Genomic DNA, 5,994 nt, shown 5'->3' on the forward strand with positions numbered 1-5,994 from the left:
ACGGGGGCTATATCAAGTTCGGCCCCCTGCCAAATTCCATTTCGGAGACCCAAACGGCTCCAGAATCAGGCAAGCAACCTCTTTCAAGAGAAGGAGGTGCGCCTAGGCCGTCGGTAAACCTCTGTCCATCCAGAGGCACCGGATACTTTGCTGGAGGCGCTGCAAGGCGCTTCCATATATATATACCGTTCCCTTATGGGTGCGGTGAGTGAGAAGATTCAGTCCGCGAAAAGCAGGCTGGCCGAAGCCTGCACAAGCCTTCTGACAGGCTTTGAGGTAAGCAACGCAAATATATACAAAGAATGTCATAGTATAGACGATAGCCCCTAATACACTGTCCCTTGGCCGAAAAGAAAAGCCAAACGGAGGATCAAACAATTATCGCAGGAGACTAACTATGAAATGCCGATGTGAATAAGCAGGCGACGTTACTGGCTACGACCTCCCATGCTGCTGAGGTCTCCGGACTAAAGCAGAGACTGGAGCGGACCGAGGCAGAGCTCGGCCGCGTGAAGAAGCAGCTGGAGGATAACCAAGGTATGAGATAACCTTGTCTATATTCAGGAAGGATGAATAATTTGTTCTGACTAAAAATTGTCATGATATTTATTAGGAGCGGCGACTGAGGTCGAGGCTCTCAAGAAGGCGCTAGCCGAGGCCGAGGAGAAGGCGGCCAAGGAACAGGCCACTCGTGAAAAGCACGAGGCCAGGGTCGGTGAGGTCCAGTAAGAGCTCCAGGAAGCCGTGAAGAAATGCGAGTCCTTGTAGCATAATATTGCGGATAAAGAGTCAGAACTCACCAAGGCCCGTCAAAACGCACACGATGCCCGAGCTGAAGCCCGGGTCGCCATCCAGGAAATCCAGGTGGCCAAGAAGATAGCGTCGAGTAAGGCCTTTATTATGTAGAGCAAATGTGTGAAGTAAAGGTTCCTCTTACTGACCCGGATTTGGAGTTCTCTAGGGCTGTTTGCGGATCTGCCGTGCAGCGTGTCAGACACCGCAGAATTCTACCGAGCCGAAGAGAGGAGCTCTATGGAGAAGCTATTTTGGTCACAATACCTTGCGCCAAAACATCCGGTGCCCTTTAGCGATCAGCTAAAACAGCTGGTCGAGCTGCATAGGGCAGCCAAACTAGCCTTGAAGGATTTAATAATCCGGCTATGGCCTGCCGAAGCTATTCCCAGCAGCTACTTCGGACTCGTGAAGCGGCTGGTCAGTGTGTGCCCTCGGCTTGACGCTATCAAGGGGTCAGTTTGCGTCGAAGGCACACGAATGGCCTTCGCCCGTAGCAAGATGCACTGGGCGAAGATGGATGCCACGAAGCTGATGACCGAGGGACCGCCCGCGGGCAAGGAGCACTACACACCCGAACTGTACTATGACAGCATCTTGGAAGGATCCCGCATTTTGGTGGAGCAATGTGCCAAGGATAATACATTTCCATGAATATATTCATGTAATCCTCTCCTGCATTGTGAAACAAGATCATTATGTAATATAATGCTTGTTATTTAAAATTTTACCTCCTGTGTGGCCGTTTTATATTAAATCTGAGAGTTGGCTAGTCGTCAGCTTCAACCCCCACGTAGCAAGTACGGGGGTGTTCGGGATAAATCTAAACACTCTTTACTCCAGAGTGTGGTGCTTAAAGGAGGTGTTTAGCACAACGAACCAGGCAATCGGACTATAATGCTTTATCACCCTCACTTAGCCATAGGAGTTTGACAATAAAAATTTAGGCGTAGCCCCTAGTGTTCGTAAGTCCGAACTTGGGGTAATGTAAACACCTGATCGGATAAAAATCGATTCATCGCATAATGTGGAAGAAATCGCACAATGCGGAAGAAATTGCTAAAGATTTGTAACCTCTTGAACAGCTGACCGGCTCTCGCCGCATCATGATAGTCAGTTTTCAGCTTTCTCTACTGAGGTGCTCGTCCGGAAGAATCGGGACACAATTGCAGTAGTTCTCCCTTTACTACCCTAGTTGATATAGCGGAACGTAAGGTAGCAAGCACAGGAGCCAGGCAACCCAATTATTGATCCAAGACATGATTCGGAGCCGATGCATATAATGCTATAAGTCCGGGGTGCCGACCAGCTATAGAAGTGTTCGGACTTTCTTGCCGTATTATGGGGCACAATGAAGCCCCTGGCGAATTAAGGCGTACCAGAGTGTACGTGTGCAATTGATAAAAAATATCAAGAAAAATGAAACAGCAAGTTAATTCCATAAAAATGGGGCCGCAAACTATTTGTATTGTAATTTAATAATACGTCGAAGTGCATGTGTACAAGTAGTGCGATAAACCATATGACTGTTTTAACCTGCCGAGACCAGGGGGAGCTGCGTGCGGGTCCGAAGACAGATAGAATGATCATCAAGAAGAACATTTAGGTATTCCCTCGCGCGTCTGAACTGCTTCCCGCCTTGGTATGTCCGGCCTTTGATAGGTCCGAGAATCAGGTCACCAGTAAAGGCCTGGAAAAGACAAACCTGAAAAGAAAGAAAAAATGTAAAATTATGTGCGTCCAGGAGCGGTTGAGCCACATTGTCGAACACGATCTAGTTGTGCCTCCGTCTATGCCCATGGTACTTTGAGTGCGTAGTTATGTATGCGCGGTACAAATGCCGTTGTTTGGTCGGGATTGGGATGAAGGCCGAATTGCTAGGCGAGCTCTTGACGAGATGGACTGTCCAGCTGCAGGGTAGTTCAGACTCGTTTGACAGTGTGCGGGAGCTTGGCCTCCGAATTAAGGTTCTGCGTGAAAAGGCTGATGTATGCTTCTGCTGCAAGGGCAGCGGTGTGCTCTTCAATATGGAGGGAGTGTTCCGTGTTTCCATTGACTATTATGATAACGCGTGGTCCGGGCATCTTGAGCTTGAGATAAGCATATTGTGGCACCACATTGAATCGAGCGAATGCGGTTCATCCGAGCAGTGCGTGATAAGCACTGCGGAAGGGGGCGATATCGAAGATCAACTCTTCACTTCGGAAATTATCCGGGGATCCGAAGACCACTTCCAGTGTGATTGAGCCCGTACACCGGGCCTCTACACCTGTGATGACACCTTTAAAGGTGGTTTTTGTGGGCTTGATCCTTGAGGGATCAATACCCATTTTGCGCACTGTATCCTGATAGAGCAGGTTCAGGCTGCTGCCGTCGTCCATGAGGACTCGCGTGAGATGGAATCCATCAATGACTGGGTCCAATACCAGTGCGGCTGAACCGCCATGACGGATACTGGTCGGATGGTCCCTACGATCAAAAGTGATCAGGCAGGACGACCATGGGTTAAATTTTGGGGCGACTGGCTCCACCGCATAGACGTCCCTAAGCTCACGCTTCCGCTCCCTCTTGGGGATATGGGTAGCATATATCATGTTCACTGTTTTAACTTGGGGGGAAATTTCTTTTATCCCCCTGTGTTCGGTGGTCGGGGCTCCTCATCATCGTCATCGCTTTGCGACCCCTTCTCCTTGTGCTCGGCATTTAACTTGCCGACCTATTTAAAAACCCAGCACTCTCAGTTGGTATGGTTAGCTTGTTTGTCAGGGGTGCCGTGGATTTGGCATGGATGATCGAGTATGCGGTCCAAGCTGGACGGGCCCGGATTGTTTCTTTTATATGGCTTCTTCCACTGACCGGCTTGGAGACACTGAATTCAGCGTTGACTGCCGTATCTTCGGTGTTGTCATCGTTGTTTCGACGCTCGTGTCTGTTGCGTCGGGGCTTGCCATTGCGATCTCTGGCTTCAGAAGTGCTAGGCTTACTTGAATCGTTGTTGCTACGAGCTAACCAGCTGTCTTCTCCCGCGCAGAAGCGGGTCATAAGCGTCGTAAGGGCTGACATGGACTTCGGCTTTTCTTGGCTGAGGTGTCGGGCAATCCATTCGTCACGGATGTTATGTTTGAAGCTGAAAGTGCAACTATCCCTAGGTGGTTTTGGTAATTCCTAACAACATATATCTCCTTGAGCTAATGCTATTTCAAGATAAATATTTCAGGAAAGCTCAATGTTTGGCATGGCATGGATGAGAAACGTGGACTCCTCAAAATTCTAAGGACAAAAGGATTGGCTCAAGCTCAAAGCAGAAGACTCTACATTTTACTTTTAGTGATCCAAGATCACACTGAGTCCATAGGAAAGCCAATACTATTAAGAGGGGGTGAGGTGTTGCTCAGTGAGTTGCTTGCTCAAAGTGCTTAGTTATATGCTCCAAAGCCCTCAACTACTTTCTCACATCCACATATGTCCCAAACCAAAAGTCAAACTCGGCCCTACCGAATCTTTCTATCTGGCGCCATGAGTTCAATTAACATAGCCACTGCCAGAAACCCTAGTCTTTTCAGTCTCACGATAGGGATCTCGCTCTCACCAAGGTGGGATTGTAATCTCTCTGTTTCCCTTCATAACATTTCGGTCAAACCGAGATGAGCGATCGGTCCAACTGATATTGCAATGCAAACTCTTTGTTTCCCTTTCGTAATGTTTCGGTCCAACCGAGATGAGCGAATCGGTCCCACCAAGTTTGCCTGACCAACTCTCTGGTTAGCTTATTACAAAAATCGGTCTCACCGAGTTTGTGTAATCGGTCTCACCGAGATTACGTTATGCCCTAACCCTAATGATATCGGTCCCACCGAGTTGACATGTCGGTCCCACCAAAATACCTAACGGTCACATTATGAACTAAATTGGTTTGACCGAGTTTAATGATTCGGTCCCACCAAGTTTGGTAAGTTGTGTGTAATGGTTAGATTTTGTGTGGAGGCTATATATACCCCTCCACCCACTCTTCATTCGTGGAGAGAGCCATTAGAACATGCCTACACTTCCACTATCCATTTTCTGAGAGAGAACCAACAACACTTGTGTTGAGGTCAAGATATTCCATTCCTTCCACATAAATCTTGATCTCTAGCCTTCTCCAAGTTGTTTTCCACTCAAATCTTCTTTCAACCAAATCCATATCCTGTGAGAGAGAGTTGAGTGTTGGGGAGACTATCATTTGAAGCACAAGAGCAAGGAGTTCCTCATCAACACACCATCTATTACCATATGGAGAGTGGTGTCTCCTAGATTGGTTAGGTGTCACTTGGGAGCCTCCGTCAAGATTGTGGAGTTGAACCAAGGAGTTTGTAAGGGCAAGGAGATCGCCTACTTCATGAAGATCTTCCCGAGTGAGGTAAGTCCTTCGTGGGCGACGGCCATGGTGGGATAGACAAGGTTGCTTCTTCGTGGACCCTTCGTGGGTGGAGCCCTCCGTGGACTTGCGCAGCCATTACCCTTCGTGGGTTGAAGTCTCCATCAACGTGGATGTACGATAGCACCACCTATCGGAACCACAGATAAAAAAATCTCTGTGTCACCATTGCATTTCCTTCCTCAAACTCCTCCCTTTACCTTCATGTGCAATTGTTTTACATTCCGCTGCCATACTCTTAGAATTGCATGTGTAGGTTGATTGCTTGACTTATGCTAAGTTGCTAAAATCTGCCATTAACTAAAATGGGGAAAAGGCTAGATTTTTATTTGGTCAAGTAGTCTAATCACCCCCCTCTAGACATACTTTCGATCCTACAATTGGTATCAGAGCTTTGGTCTCCATTTGCTTTAATTTCCATAGCTTTTGGTGGTCATAACCTTGGTCTCACAACCTAGGAGAGTATGGCGTCTAGCGAGGGAAATTACCACCGTAGAGGTCCTTACTTTGATGGTACAAATTTTGCTAGTTGGAAGCATAAGATGAAAATGCATATTCTTGGACATAACCCCGCCATTTGGGCTATTGTGCGTATTGGCTTGCAAGATGAATTCTTTGATGGGATAGAACCGAACCGTGAAGCTACCGCGGAAGAGTTGAAGATGCTGCAATACAATGCTCAAGCTTGTGATATTCTCTTCAACGGATTGTGCCCAGAACGTCATCAGTGCCTGGAAGCGGGATAAGGCGTAGACACATACGCCGGCGAACTTTACCCAGGTTGG

The sequence above is a fragment of the Triticum aestivum genome, chromosome 3B (assembly GCF_018294505.1).
Source record: "Triticum aestivum cultivar Chinese Spring chromosome 3B, IWGSC CS RefSeq v2.1, whole genome shotgun sequence".
NCBI lineage: Eukaryota > Viridiplantae > Streptophyta > Magnoliopsida > Poales > Poaceae > Triticum > Triticum aestivum.